Genomic DNA, 16,718 nt, shown 5'->3' on the forward strand with positions numbered 1-16,718 from the left:
AATACTAGCTTTAAGAAACAAAGACCTTCAAGAAACAAAGTCAGCATTTTTCAGACGGAATTGAATGCATTTGTTTTTCTCCTAGAACATATTTATGCAATATTATATTGATGAGGGAAGAGAAAACCCAGTGTGCTCTGGTAGGCTGAGTTAAAAAGGCCCCTTACGGGGAGGGGTAATTTTCCCATCTTTAGTAAACATGTGATGTTAAATAGCAAACAATTGGAGGACATTGTGTCAGCAATCTGTTGGCTCTGTGTGACCAAGCATTCCTGTGAAACCAAACAAGGCAAAATTTTCCTGATTTCTGCTAAAACATTTCACATATCAAATGATGAATGATATCACATTTTTTGGGGGTAACTCCTATTAAGAAGGAACTTTTTTTAAATGAATTATGCATATATATGCACAAACCTTCTTTGGTAATGTTGCTTAGATTCTAGTGAATTACTGTATCTCCAGTTGAATATGTAATTATGGAGATATTGTTTCCTTTAGTTTCTACACATTTCTTGTCTCTCTCTTGTCCCCTAACAGAAGGGAGAGTATTTTCCTGGCTGTGAACTGAGTGTGCAAAACCACAGGCTGGTGATTGTGTTCACTTTGCAAATCCTGCTTGAGGCATGTGCAAGCTGAGTTACATATTTGCACCCATACAGAAAAACTCAAAACCGACTTATGAAATCACCTTTCTGTTATCTTCCTGATTAGTTAATGAGGCACCAAAGGCTGCAGCTTCAGCTTGTGCTGCAGTTTGTTCTGCTGCTTTGTGCTTGTGCAAGCTGGGCAGGGGAGCTCTGGTCGGGGTCGGGACGATGCTCCTGAGAAGAGAGAGGTTTTTGAGTTACTTTGGAGTCTCAGAGGTGACGGGAAGACCCAATGCTGCAGACATGGCTGTATGTTTGACCTGATTTCCTTGTTTCTGCGTGAAGCCTCTCTGAGGTGTGGCTTCTATCAGCCACGTCTTCATGTGGGTGGGTAATTTGCTACACTGCAGAAACAGATAAATCAGACTCATGCACAGTATGCAGGCAGAGCAGCATGCAGCTGGCACTCTTAGGTTTGGATCAAGGTGATAGGGATCACTGAACAAATTCTAACTGGCATTTTTTGAAGGATAAATGTACCATGAAACTGTTGCCCAAGTTTGTTCTAAGTTGCCATCTCACTTATTTTCAACAAGTTAGAAAACTGTTCTCAAAAGCTCTTCCTCCCTTTTGGGTTTTCCTGGGCTACTGCAGATGTTTTTCATATGTAGGTCAATGGGCCTATGCTCAGGTATTGTTATATGAACTTGGCATATACTGGTGTGGTTTGTTATGTAGCAATACATATGGGAATAAAAATAAGATATTGCGAGAACATGTAAATCTTCAGAACCCATTTGTATCAAGATGTCTGTGTGAAAAACAGGGCTAAAATCCTACTTGTCTTCATTTTAATTTTTTGTAGTTGCTTGTGGTTTTTTTCCTCATGTATCTTTTATTTATGAGCTCTTATTTGTGCTCATGTGTATGCCTTTTTTTTGTGCATGTGTAGAAGTATACAATTCTAACAAATGCTGATCTAATTTGAAAAGTACAAGTAGATGTTAAAGTATATAAAATATCTCCTTTGATGAAAGTCCTTACCCTCTTGCTCTCTTTTTTGGAGCCATTTCAAATAGGTCTGCAGGTAAAAAGCTCTTTCAGGTAAGCAAAGCATGTGCTTGTGTTTATTAAAGGAGATTTTTTTAAAGGGTATATGAAGTTGCATATGCTAGAGAGTAGGCAGGAATTAGGAATTAGTTGTTGCTTGTTTTTAGAATAAAGGAATACTAACTTTTAGAGTAAAAAGCTGTGAAAAATCATGTTATGGAGCTAGTTATTTCATTTGTCACCTCATTGGCCTGCATTTGTGGAATTGCCTATTCTTGTTTGGTCTGGAAGGGCACACATAAATGATGGCAAAAGGAATAATTAATTTACAGGCAATGCTTTAGTAGCATCATAGGTTGCATTTTTAGTAAAGTAGATTTTTTATTGTCTCTGCATGTATTTGCAAAATTTTATTGCAATTTGAAAAATTGTACTCGAGTCTCAACTTTCTTTTTATTAAAGTTGTGGGGTTTTGTGTTTTCACTTGTTTGATGGTTTCTGTAAATTTTTGGTTATCTGTACCTGGAATAGTATATTCTTAATGTTTGCCTCAGTCTAGTGCTCTTGCAGTTGTGTCTTTGGCTTTTAATAGTCGTGTAATATTTATTTCAATTGCCAAGCTAAAGGAATTCTATTAATCAGGTTTTACTACAACACATAAACCTTTGTAAGGGATCAGTAAATCATTAACCATGTGGTCTTGTATCAAACAAAGGAATTTAAAGAACACAAGTGTTTAAGTTTGTTCGTTGTAACTTACTTGTTGTACCCCAAATGTAAGTTTGTTTTTGTTTTTCTGTTGAAATAAGTACACTTCTTGGGGAAAAAAAAAAGGAAGAACAAAGAAGCTGTTACTGCAGAGATTAAATTTTGCTGCCATAATTTATATTGTCTCCTGACTTCTGTATTCTCAAAACCTGTAGATTTAAAAGCCTAATGAATCTTGCAGTTGTTTACACCAGTACATGTAGTAAACTTAAGCAATGTTTGTTGCATTGATTTCTCTCTGTTTGTTACTTGAGACTGATTAAGTACTGTTACTTAAGTATGTTAATAGTTTTACTCTCCTTACTAGGTAAGCTGCTCCTGGCAGGTGTGAGAGACAAGGTTTTGATTGATTGATTGCATTCTATCCTACCTTTAGGCAATGCACCAGCTCAGTGTGCAGTTCCATGGAACAACTGATGCTGTTCAGAAAAGGTTGGAATTCTTTTGGGTGTTCTCTGTAAGTCCTGAATTTGCTTCAGGGTTTGCACCTTCTGTAAGGTGTTGCTGTAGGTAGCTACAAACAAATGAGCTCTGAGCTCAGTATTTTTCATATTAAGGTAGAACTTCTTTGAGTTTAAGAACCGAACTCTATTGGGATAGATTTGGCTTTTTTGGGGTGTTGTTGGTTGCATTAATTCTGCATATTAATTTCACTTCAATATATCTGATTTTGTGTCTTCTTTTTATTAGTGCATTTCATATATGAAATAATTTCTACAGCTTTCCAGTCAAAATATGGAAAAAGTCAAAGGTTATCTAGGGTTGCAAATAATTTTTGCAATACACTGAATATTTTTTGTAAGATGCTTTTGTTACACTGCTCTTAAATAGATCAGTGAAATTGATGGTTTACTATATTGTCTCTTTTTCTACTATTTCCATACTCTTCCCTTTCCCTTCCCTCTGCTTTTGACTGCAACTTAGCTAACAGCATCTTGCATCTTATTTTTGATCATGACTGCAGTTGTAGTGCAGTAACTTATGTAACACATTTTCATTAATTACTTTTTTGGCTTGTAAAACATTTTGAAAAACATTTTGAAAAAAGCCTGTCTTTTCTTCCATTCTCCTTCCGCGCATGAAAATTGCGAATTCTTCACAAAATGCTTTAAAACTTGGTAAATGCCATAAAGCCATATAAAACTTTTTTGAATGTATTAATCCCCAGAGAATCTCAGATGTCTCTATTATTAAATCACTGAAAGGAAAGATGAGGCTTCTTACCAAAACAATGTGGAATTTTACTGGAACTTTAGAAGACTAGCAGTGTCAGCGAGTTTCTTTGCTCTAGCTATGGAACACATGTGTAGACTTTTGTACTAGATCTCACTTAAAAGCGTGGGTTGCCATTTATTTGGGGCTAGACATGGCCATGCAGGTAGATTTTTAGTTTTTTGCCTTTATAAGGTTGTGCATACAAATTTCTCCTTGTGTAAAAAGTAGTTCTTTAAGAACTGCAAGATACAAAGCAATTTTATGCAACGTAGTGTAGCTTTACAGAGATCCTCATTCTGGAATGAACATGCCTGTTCTTGTTGAGATGAATTCTTTCTTCTGGATGGTTCTTGCCCTGTTTTCAAGCTCTGGGTTTCTACAGGCATACCAATTCTTGGCACCCTGTTCTCTTAGCATGCCTGAAGTTCCACTGAAACTTGTCTCTCTTCATTATATACAATGTATTGATTCTAACTGATGTGATGGTAAAAACATAGAGATTTTGCCAAGACATTGCTTAGGAGAAGTTTATTTGTGTGCATGAATGAATACAGACATTCTTTACTATTGACACAAGATACATGTTGAAAGGAAGTAGAACTTGTGCACAGATAATCCTCTCTGGGATTTGATCAGGACTTTCCAAGGGTTTCTTCACCTTACCTTGTTTCTTGTTCTGTTCTAATTTACTTCATGCTTTGGGATGTAAATGTGCTATGTCAGCAACTTCTTTAGTACAGAGTGCTTCCTAGGAGCATTCTAAGAAAATAGGGTGAGGATACAAGATGTCATAAATAAGGATGACATTTTTATTTGCATTTGTGAATTGGAGCCCTCAGTGTCAGGGGGTAGGGGAGGAAATGATGATGACACAGTTGTTATTGTGGGATCTGCCTTTGCAAAGAGATGATAGATGCTGATTGAAAAGGGACCACTGAATGTCAGACTTGTGCTTTGACAAACTTGTAAAATGTCACCATTGCAAGAACACATAATTTGGCCAGCTCCTAAACGCTGAAGAGAAGTAAATTTATAGACTTGGTTTAAAAGAAAGATTTCAAATTGAATTTCTGACATGCGTGGATGGAAGACTTTTCCTTTAATGCCTTGGCACTTTCTCCTTGAAACAAATCTTAAGAATACCAAAATTAAATTTTAAAGAAGAAAATAAGGACAAATTGAGAACTTAATTGATGATTACTAGGCTAGTAGGAAAGTTGGTCGGTAGCATAGTCTGGTGTAGGCTGTGTGTAATGTTATCAGAGGTAAAGGAAGTGAGAAAACCTGCATCTGCTTTATAATATGGTGAGTGTACTAAGCTCTCAATTTACAATGATACCACTTTGAAGTAAACTGTAAAAGCCTTGGTTTTCGAAGTTGGGTTCTCTTTTCATGATAGCTTCATCTTTGTCACGTATGCAAGTACTGCTGTTCTTTTGTCTTCAGTGTGATTTCTCTAGCGAGAATTTTTGAATAGGAGTGAAATTTTTCTGAGCATATTCTCCTAGTTTGAAAAATGTTGATTTTTTTTGATAGCATTAACTGAGTAAGTTTAAAAATATTTTAGAGGCAATGTTATGGCCTTGGTTTGATATTGGTAGTAAAATTTTACTTGCATGAAGAGAACTTCAACAAACATATTAAATGTCAGAAGAGGATTTTTTATGTTTCTCTGTTTTCATAGTAAGTGGAAACTTTTCCAAGTGTTACCTTATATGTGTTAATTAAAATTTCAGTAAATAAATTACATTAATGAGGGGAGAAGACTATTTTCTTTGTTGTTTAGTAGAGCAAATAGAGAATTTAGCATTTTGTTATGGGCAGTAAGGCATAAATATGCTCCCATTTTCTGGTATCAGCTGTATGTCAATTGTACTCACTATTTTTCAGAAATACAGAATAGAAAAACACTGTCTGCCTGCCCCCAGCAGATGACTTGGCATAAAAATTTCTTTAAAATTGTTACAGACACAAAAAAAATTAAAGCGGAGATTTACAGCCTACAAGTCACTGTTGGTATAGAAAATATTAAAGTATTTGAGCTGATTGATAGATGTGACTGACATGGATTAGTTGTTTTTTTGGATGTCAGCTTTTAGGGTATTGCATTTAGGGCATGAGACAAAGCCTGGAGTATGTATGTTCCTTACATTTGATCAAATCAAAGTGAAATTACAAGGCAGAATAATATTACCAAACGTGTTTCCACAGATGTGAATGAACAACTTCAGGTGTATTTTGTTGCCGTGAAGGCCATAGCCCAGCAACAGGACACCTAACTAAACAAGATAGAAACCCCAACATATTTGAAAACAATTCTGATTTATTAAAATTGTTTTTTTTTCTATATGTTCTATTTGTAGTGTATTTCTGTGGGAAGCAGAATCACATTTCTTGTGAAATTAACTTCCTGTGGTTTTGAAAATGGAGTCTAATTGAATGTATTGAAGGAGAATTAATCTTTCATGGTTCTGGTTTATTTTTGTTTAATGGGGGGCAAATGGCTTTGTAACTTTAGGAAATTGCTTCCTTTTTGATATTGAAAATGATGGACTGCCTGTATGTGTTGATACTTGATACATTAAGATGAGGTAATGTAGTGGAAACACTTGCCTGTTGCAGTTTGACTCTGTGCCTGTTTTCCTACTGCTGTTTGGTGGGGAGAGCAAATAGCACCTTCAGTAATGCAGTGCAAGAGATACAGCTCCGTTTGTAGTATGTGTCCAGTATGTTAAAAAAACCAGAATATTATTTTTCATGTATTAGTATTTTCAAATATGATAGACACAAATCAGTGTTAGTGTTTGAATTCTTACGTGACAAAACTAAACACTTAAATTTTATGTTTGAATAAATAATGTGTATAAATGCCATAACGTATGTGTAATGAATCTCAGAAGTAAAAGTGTCATCATCTGGGAAAAGCACACTGCCCTTCATTTCTTCTTGACTTTTCCCAGTGTCTGTCAGCAACATACAGTGGGGTTTAAATGAGGCCTGAAGAGTAGATTATATATCACCTAATGTAATTGGTTACCTTTAAGGATCTTATATCAATATTCTTTTGCAATTGGTTATAACTTCAGTTGTCACAGTCTTAAATTATAAAAGATCTTTGTACTTTCTTGCTTTTCCTTTTGAGCTTTCCTTAAATATGTCTGTCTGTTTCTTCTCTTCAGAAAGCTGTTGTCTCATCTGCCAATAATAAAAATTTTTAAAAGTCCCTAAAGAGCAAAACAGTCCCAAACACAAACTCATTTGGCTTTGTGTAGCCAAGTGTCATAGTTTGTCAGCTTTGGGACAGATTCTGTTATGCTGCTTTTTTTATAGCCTTGTGTATTTAGTTGTTAATGCATGTTCTGGCGCCAGGGTTTTGGAAAAGGGTCAAAAAAAGCTGGAGTTTAAATGAAGGCACAGCATAAATTCGAGCAGTGCTTGGGGCAGATGTGCACTTAGCAGACACCTTGAGCTTGCTGGTGTGTGTTTGTAGAGATGTGGTGTCTGTCCAGGCCGTGCTGTCTGTCTGTGATGTGGACTGACTGCTGCCCAAGTGGGCTATGCCTGGAGATGGGACTTCTCTAGGTTCATGGGGAGGCCTGGAGAAAGGACAGATTGTTAGCTTCCTGGCACTGGTGTTTGAAACTGTTCTGGGAGATGTTGTGGAGAGGTTTTTTTGAGTTTGCTATTACTTCATCTCCTGCTGTAGTGTTGCAAAGGTTTGTTTCAGGTTTTGTAAGGCTACCAAATACACTCGAAAAAAACTTGGAGAAACACTTGATAGTTGTTAATTGCCAGGACACATCCTTGTCCTGCACCTCCTAGTAGTGAAAGCCAGGATCTAAACAATGAGGTGGAGTTTTCCACTCCAGTAGTGTAGATGTTGTTCCATTCCATGTTTTCAGTGGCTGGGTCCCTGCCGTGCTGCTGGCGGATTCAGCTGGGGCGTGGGGCGTGTCAGCACCAGGGCAGAGCAGCAGTGCTGGGGCTGTGCGGGGCATCTCTCTGCCTCTGCATGGCTCTCCTCCTCCTCCCCTGCACCTTCGCTGTCAAAAGTGTTTGTGCAGGTGCACAGAGATCAGATTCAGACAGAATCAGTTTCCTGGACCTTTCTGCAGCAGGATTGTACAAATGTGCTTGTGCTGGTACCAGGAAGGAGATGGTACAGGGACAGAAATGAACAGCAGGGGCAGGAGCAATTAGAAATCCTTTTAGCATTAGTCTTTGGCTTATTCTGCCTTAGAGCATATGTGGAATTATTGTCTTGGCTCTTCTTGCATCCCAAATATGCTCATGCTGTTGGGGAGTAGCTGACAGTGTTTGAAGCTGTACAAATGGTGTTTGTACAAGGTGTGCTGTTCAAGCAAATGTAGAGTTTCCCTTGTTGTGTTGTTCTATATGCAATGACTAGAGGTGGAATAGTACTACTTTAAACTTTTGTGCAAATTATATCTAACTCATTTCGATAGCAAGAGCCATGTGCTTGTAGCATGGACCTTTTGTGAAACAATCAGTCTGAGCTAAATCTAACATGGTAGAACTTATTCTAGGTTTTGGAGTTCTTGTTTAATTACTGAGTTTCCTCTTTTTATACTCTGAGTGATTGCATTGCATGGCTTTATGCACAGAGTATATGCTCAGCATGTACTCATTGTCTAAGAACTGCCTTCTATTTTATTCACCACTCTAACAGCTATGAAATACATACTGGAAAAGTGCACCATTTCCTGCTGGTTTTTTGGGCTCAGAAATACATTTGTCAGAATGGTATCAGCCAAGGTGTATCTAAGATATGTGCAGCTCTGGTTTATTCTAACATCCTGATAATTGTATATCTTACTATCTGTGTTTAGTTTAAGCAAAAGCACAATGATGATATGGTATCTCCTGAGATCAATGACTATTTAAGTCTTTAATTTTTTTTCTTCTTTATAAGATGGGTTTTTTTAAAAGGCTCTTTACATCTAATTTCCATCAAATGAGCCAAGGTGAACTGAGACACCATAAGTAGATTTGTCAGCCTGGTTTATCACTTGGTGAAATTCATCATGAGAAAAATATTTAGCAGCATATTAGTAGGAGCAAAACTGCCAGTTATGCAATCTGGAGTTGGAGTGCTAACAGCAGAGCAGTTCACGTAAGCTTCTGGAAGTAGGATAGTCCTTAACCAGCCAACAATCTGTACTACTAAATTTTCACAAAAGCTAATAGGACTCTTTAAAGAAAATGATATTTGTACATACTTAAAATTACTGGTTTGTTGAATGGAGCTCAAAGGAAGTGTTTCATTATGGTGTTGTTTAATAAAGTGAATCTACGCATTCAGTGCCTTTGTATTTCTGAAAGTATAAACATAGGCTAGCAAATTTAATATTCAAATCCTAACAGATTATATATATTAAAAAAAGAGTGCCCAGGTGCTTTATTTTAATCTTCTTTTACAGTAGTACTATGTTACATCTTTTCAATATAGGTTTCAGTTTTATAATTCTGGTATGATCTCTTAAAGTATAAATACATCTTGACAACATGTTGTTACAGGAACTGTGAGGGAACTGATGATGCTACAGATGGTGCTCACAGAGGATTAAATTTGATTCCTTGGTTGGAACAGTTAATAATATGCGTACTAGATCAAATGGTGTAGAAGAGTGAAGTAATTCAGTAATGCCAGCAATGTCATGCTTACATGCCTGATTCATGGAGATGGGATATGATTATGAATCACATGTGAAAACAAATATATCAGAGGAAACACTGACGTGATTAAAACTTTAAGTTTAAAGATGTATACCTATATATTTAATTTTATATGAAAATAATTAATTTGACTTTAATAAACTCCTCTAATTTTAGAAAATTTCAAATTGTTTGTCTGAAAGTATCAGATGTTTTTTACATTTTAAACCCACATCTGTAAAACTTTCTAAGCCTTTTATTAAACGTAAAATAAGGTGCTAAAATCTTTTTTTTCAGTGCTTCCCTCCCTTTACCTTTTTCACACTTAGAAGCTGTGAACTACCTTTTCAGTATGAAAAAATCTGAGACTTCTTAATATCAACCATATTATCATGGTTGCTATATTTTGCAGACAGTCTTCCAAAAAGGAATTTAGTGGTTCATGCTACTTCTAGGTCTTGAGCCATACTTGAATTGAAATGAATACACTCAATATTGATTATAGACTTTCACCAGGTATCTGGAGATCAGGCTTCCAAGTAAATGTATTAATAAGGATGGAATTCTGAGCAAGAAAATTAGTTTTTAGTAAGAAAATGGTTACCAGCATATTTGCTTTCAAAATCACATGGGCATGTTATCAGATATTTCAAGGTCACCTGTATATATCACTTTTCTCATTTCCTGACCAAATTAAGAAAGTGGCTTAAATGCTATGCTACTGCTCCTTCTTAAGAGCTGACAAATTCTTGGGCAGATTAAAGTATGTAATCAGGGATATACTGCATCTTTTCCAGCTCCCTGCTGTTAGAAAAGAGCAGTAAAGAACCAATCAGACCTAAAATACATGAAAACTTAGAGGTGTAATGTTATGTGTGCTTAGATGTGTGTTATGCCTTGTGACCAAGTACATATGAATACAAATCTGTAATTTTTTTCATGAGATTGATGAACATTCTATTGACAAATTAACTCAAAATTCACTAAATCCTTTTTCTCTAAAGACATTTCTTCTACTCACATAAGGACAATAAGACTGCCCTTTTAAATTTTGTTTGAGTGAAAGATGTGTTTATTCCAGGTGAATTCATGTCATATTTAAAAGTCTGTAATTTTTTTTTTCTTGGAACTATTGTAATTTCATAGTGTTGATAATCACTGTAATGTGCAGAGTACATCATACATTTCTGAAGATGCATTAAACAGTCTTTACTACCAAATCATGAAAACTTAGATTTAAACTACTTTAAGTATTTCCCTTCTTGGTCTTTTACTAATAAATATAAGTAAAGTGAAATAGACTTTTCTGTTGCTGAGAGCAAGTATCAGACATTTGGCATTTTTTTTTACTCTGAATATGCATCCTTATGTGTTTGTAGGTTTGTATAGTAGTTATAATAGAAGTACAAGTAAGGTTAGAAGGAGGAAAAAACAGGATATTAGGGTCTTGCATAAGATGCATCTCCCAGTTTCCTCTCGTCCTGCTTTGTTAGGGTTGGCAGGAGTTCCTCTTCTAAATCAGTCTACTTTGACCATTGTATACAATAATTGTCGAACTTCCTCTTCCCTTCAAACTGTGTAATTGCTCAGGGAGGGTGTGGGAAGGAGATGGAAAAGCCATGAACTCCTCTTCTTGATTTTTAATTTAGTCAGACAGTGCAGCACTGTAATTTTAATAATTAATTTCCTATCAGTCTAAATGAAGTATTTATACTGATATTTTCATCTTGACAGAACAATCCTTGGCATGATTAACATATTCAACCCCCTTTTTGCAACTTCCTTTTTAAACAAGCATTGCTGATTTGGAATAGTTGCTTTTAATGCAGTTATATTAAAGCAAAATTAATTTGCCATCAAATCTTATTCTCTAGGGAATTCCTGTCATATATTTTCCTTTGAGTAATTGTTTCTATGGGTACAAAGTTCTTAAACATTTTTCTGAGATAGTGTGTAATGTTTTGATGTCTTAATGAAGATCAGAAATTGCTTGCTGCTTCTTTTGAACATTTTACCTTGGAAAGATTAGAAAAGCTTTAATAAACCTGCCTTAACACTTTCATTAATAATATTATTTGACTGAATTTCTAATTTAAATAAACTGATCTTACTGATATTCTTTTTTTTTCCCAGTGTATAGAGAATGAAGTGCAGAATTAGACAGCTTTTTTGTGGGTGTGGAGAAAGCAGAGATGAGCTAGTGATCGTTTAAGAAAAAAATCAAAGCCTTGCTTGCCTCATCAAGTTTCTATGCGGGGGAAAGAATCTAATTGATTTGTGTATATGAAAAGATATATACGAAATAACAGAATAAATGGACACTTTTCAATAGTGACAAAATCAGATTTGAATCTCTCTTGCAAAAATCTCTTGTTACATATTGAAACTGTAATGATTTATTTTAAGGCTGTTTGAAATGTCATTTTTGTACTGAAGGTGTTTAGTGGATTTTGAAACAATCATGGCAGTTTTCTTGCTGCTTATCTGCAAGTAGTCTGGGGCTTTTGTTGATTTTTTTTCTGTTAAACTGCAGTGTTACCAGTCATGAAACATTACATGTGTATTCAGAAACAAGTGCTCCAGATACCAGAGTTATCAGTCAGGAGTTTAATATATGAATTTAATTACTGCTATTGCATGAATTTATAAAGTCACTTGAATTTCTCATACAGAGCAGTGGAAAAGCCCAATGTGAAACATTTTCAAAATCTCTGGGGACAACAATGTTCCAAATTTCCTTTCCTGTTGCACCTCTTCCCCTTGTCCTTGCCCTGCTGTCGTTAGTGTTACTGCATTTTCCTCTTCAGGAAGCTCATTTAAATAACATCAGTGTTGTGGTTAAAAGATAAAGTGTTCTACACTTTTTGTCAAAATTTTATCTGTTTTTTTAAAATGTTTTTAGTGGAAAGATGTGCTGCAATGATGAACTTTTATTTAAATAATTAGAGTGAAAAATAATGTCACAAATTACTTTGTCAAGTTAACTGTTAGATGCTGCTCAGCCTACTTGCCATATGGAGGAGTTTAATTATTAAGAGTAGGAGTGATTTGCTTTGGGAGCTTTTAATTGAAAGATTAAAAGAAGCTCACTCTGAGGCTGTCTCAAGCATTTGAAGATTTTAGTGACAGGATGTATTATGTAAGGAGTTAACATAAAAACATGTTTGCCTTTACTGTGACTAAATTTATTTTGAACATCAGGTAAAATTCTTGAAAACACTTGCTTTTCAGTATTTTCATTAATCCCTGTTCTATCTGACACTTCAATTTATACTCAGGTCTTCAAAAATTGTTGTTCTTGTAAAGGTTTTTTTCCTTGAAAGGTGTCACTGAATTGATTAAGAAACTGCAGTGTATTAACATACTTGTAAAACAGAAATGTCAGGAAATAGGAATCCCAGTTAGGTGAATATTCATTTGGCAGGGGGTTGAACATATTGTGGACACCTCCTTTGTGTCTGGAAAATGCGAAGAAATCCATGTCTGTCATGGCATACTGAAGCCTGGTTATTTTAAGATGACAGTATGTACTTAGGAAGCTGATGCTTTATAGTGCTTGCCTTCTCTGTGAGGCTTCCCTTTATCCCATATGGCTTTTTAGGAATGAGGAATCAGAAACCTAGAACAGCAGCATGGTACACTTCTGAATTCATCAGTAAAAGACAGGCATGGGAACCCTGCGGGCTTCCATAGGACTGCCATATGTTATGATAAAAGACAAGCTTTTCTTTCTTGGTGAATGCTGAACATCCTCACAGAACAGAAACAATGTGTGGTAGTCAGGCTCTTGAAATAACTCCCAACTGCTACGTTGCTCTCAGTGAACGAATGGAAAAATTTAAAGGCATTTAAATTTTAGATTTGGAAGTGTCTACCTGATTCCAGGTACCTGTGAAAAATCGTGAAACTTCTGTGTGTCCCTGTATTCTTAAGAAGGCTCTTTCAGACATTGAGAAGTTCCAGACTGGAGTTGTGAACACCTGGTTGGAGTCATTCTGTCAGCCTGGCACAGCCATAGCTGTTGTGCTCCAGTGTCTGTATGCAAAAGGAGGTGTGTGAGAGAACTACAGGCTTATTCTCTTTTTGTTGGTCTGTCAGTCCCTTTTATTCTGAAGTCTGGAACATTTGGAGCTGTTCAGGGAGAAGCAAATGCAAGGTGCATGAAAGGCTATGAGGTGCATATGCCTTTTTGCTTTGGAAACTCTTCTGGTGGTGTAATCCTAAATAAATTTCAGGGGCTTTGTTGCGATGAGTGCTTGAGGATAAGGGGATATTTAATTTTCCTTACTGGCTTGTATTGACAATGTCACATTTTAAGTTTAACCTCTTTTGTCTTTAGGAAAGGGAATAGAGAGCTGTGAATCTAAAGTTGAGGGGAATTTCAAACTCAAATTCTTCTTGTAGTGTCACCTTCTTTTAGTCTCACTGAAGAAGATTAAAGTGGGGGGGAAAGAGGGGTGGAGTGAAAGGTTGTGAAGTGTTATTTTCCCTTTACTTATAAAGTTTTCTTTATCTTGGGTTGGATAACTGTGCTTGGTTCATTATCAGACTGTCTCCTGTGGGAGTCTCCTGTGGACTGGTGAGGATCTCCCCCCTTGCCTTGGAGCTGGGAGGCACTAACTGCCTCAAGGCAGGAGGAAGGTTTGTTTCAAAATCCTCTGCCAAGTTTTGTGAGCCACGAGTCTGACATTTAGTAGTTCAGGAACAAATTCCTTCCTTATTATGACCAGTATTTCTGAAACTTCGTTGCTTCTGAGCAACATGGAAAACTGAGGTATAAACTAACTTGTGCCTGGAGCGGTATCTGATGTGCTTTTATGCCTCTTGCCCACCTTGTCTCTTTTGTTTCCTTTGCTAATTCTTCTGTGCTTTTCATTAAAGGAAAGCTCAAATTCCATGCTGTTGGTTCACTCCCTGAGTGAATTTATCATCTGTTCTTTCCTGTGGTGATGATTTTGGACTAAGTGTATTTATGACAACACACCAGACCAGGATGGAGAAATTGGTCTAGACGTTAAATCAGGCTTGTCCTTAAAGTCCAGGAGAAGGTTTGGAATCCCAGAACATCTTCAGTAATATCAATTCAAAGTGAAAAATTATCAACTAGGCTTATGATTTGTTGTGGGGCTTCAGGGCTATATGTATATAGCAGGTGTTTGCTGTGTCTTGAGACTTTGTCTCTTGGCTTTTGTCTTAAAAACTTGCCAGACATCCAGTTAACTAACCATACTCCATCTAGTATTAATTTGAGTTGGTTTTGCCATGCAATTGAGGCAAACTCCTGCATGGTAGAATGTTCTGCAGAACTGCAGATGATCAAATTTCCATCAGCTGTTTTTTGGATTTGGTAGGGCTCCTTAGGTATGTTTGTGAAATGCTTTTCACTTATTCTTTAAGTTGTGGCTTTGTTTTGAGATGGTTCTCTGAGGAAGGGGATGACCAGTGTTGTCGGTCTGTCAGTCTAAAGGTTTAATTTTACCACATGAAAATAAGCTTGAAAATAAATCTGGATTCTCTTCAGAGCGGGTTAATTTTTATTAGAGTTGAGTTGACGTGTGGTCCTGCTCTTTTTCTCAGTCCTAAAAAGAGCAATTGGCACTCTATCGGCTCTTAAGAGAGAGATCAAGTGTTCTTGGAGCCAGCACATGGGACATTTGAAGCACAAGCAGCCTGTTTACTTCTCTCAAGAAAAGCCATAGCTCTTTAAAGTGCCTTCATGCTTAAATATCCTAAAAAGGCACATTTAAGATAAGTACCCTGGTTAAGGGGACTGATCAGCCTTGCTTGTGAGAAAATGTATTCTGAGAAAACCTTTTTGTTTTGAAAAACTGGGCTTTCAGCTGAATAAAATGAAAAAAAAATCATTTCAATGGGTGCTTGCAAACTGTGAACACATGTATCTGAAATTTGATTCCATGTTAGAATAGAATTAAGTACAAATTAAACAGGTTGGGTTTGTTTGAGGGATCTGTTTATGTTTTGACAACTATACTTTCTTCTAACTTTAAGATACAGTATAGATCATAACTTGTAATGCAGAGATTATTCTTTTGATATGATTGTATTTTAGTACAATAATATTTTTTGTTTACGGCCATGAGAACTTAATAATTAGAACTTTGAGGTGATTCATTGTTATTGCAAGGGAAACCTTTCTACATGGAGCACCCTGTAACTGCAGGAGTAGGTCCTTTATCCCCCCACAAATGATAGTAATTTTTTCATTGCAAGGCAAAAATCTAAATGCTGAGTATTGTGCAAATTAAACCTTTTGTAATAAATAAAATAGATTTTTTAAAATTAACCCCTTCCCCTTCATAAAATATCAGTTGCATTCCAAAGCTGAAAATTATATTGTTTGTGATTGGTATGCTTTAATATTTAGTAATTAATAACAACAACAACAACAACAACAACAACAATAATAATATGTATTTTATTAATTAAAATTCATTAATACTTAATAATTTAGTAACAAATACATATAGAAATCTGTCTTTGTATTAAGTGTTGCTTTTAGAACTACATGAAGTAGTTCTAAAAGCAACACCTCTGTTCTTGGACAGGTGTCAGTGAAGTGTTCAGTTTTTTTCTGCTATGTTTTGTTTGTTTGTTTTTTTATTTGGTGCATGGGAACAGATAACAGATTTCCTTTAACTCCTGTGTAATAAAACTGAAGTATGAAGTAGGAATGCATTGACTCATGTCTAGCTGTGGAAACCAGTCCTGTTAATTATGTGTGTGAGATTCCAGCTATGTCATGGTTGTTATCTTTGCACTTCCTGCTTTGTAACCTTATACATTCCTTTAGTTTGGTTTTTAATTATTTTTTAGACAGAAAAGCAGAATCATGCTAGTCCAGCTGGTATGAAATCATAAACTAAAGAATTTATTTTTCTCTCAAGACATTTGATTCCTCTCTTTTTCTAGAAGTGCTTCCTTTACTTACATAAGCAATCCTTTTAATAAATTCTGTAGCAATATGAAAGCTTAATTCTTTGATAGATTAGAAGGAGCAAAATTACTCACTCCCTCAATTTTTATTTGCATTTATATGATTTCAGTGTAGTGTAACAATTTATGGAACTAGTCAGTGCAGTTTTATAGTGGCTAGTACAGTGGGAATTTGCTACCTTATTTAAGTTCAATTCTGAAAAAAGTATTTCTGTATCCTTCTCCACCTTCTGTTCTTTGCTGGTGTTCAGTACATCAGAATTAATGTAATAGCTGCTATTAGTTAATGCCAAGGTCTGTGTAAGGCCGCTGTGGTGATGGTTGATCATCATGTCTTGGAGGATTTTGGAGCATTTGGCATGTACTTTGTAGAAGGGAAAGAGCACAGATTTAGCAGTTTGAGGTGATGCAAGCTGAACCATCAGATGTGTGCAAATCATGAGCCTTCAGTAATGAATGCAAATG

The 16,718-nt window shown here is 35.9% G+C and overlaps 1 protein-coding gene across 1 annotated transcript in view; it reads left to right on the plus strand.

The window, feature by feature from the left end:
• Positions 1-16,718, plus strand: part of STIM2 (stromal interaction molecule 2) — a 63,742-nt gene that overhangs the window by 18,659 nt on the left and 28,365 nt on the right. The window lies entirely within an intron of this gene.

This window comes from Camarhynchus parvulus, chromosome 4, assembly GCF_901933205.1.
Source record: "Camarhynchus parvulus chromosome 4, STF_HiC, whole genome shotgun sequence".
NCBI lineage: Eukaryota > Metazoa > Chordata > Aves > Passeriformes > Thraupidae > Camarhynchus > Camarhynchus parvulus.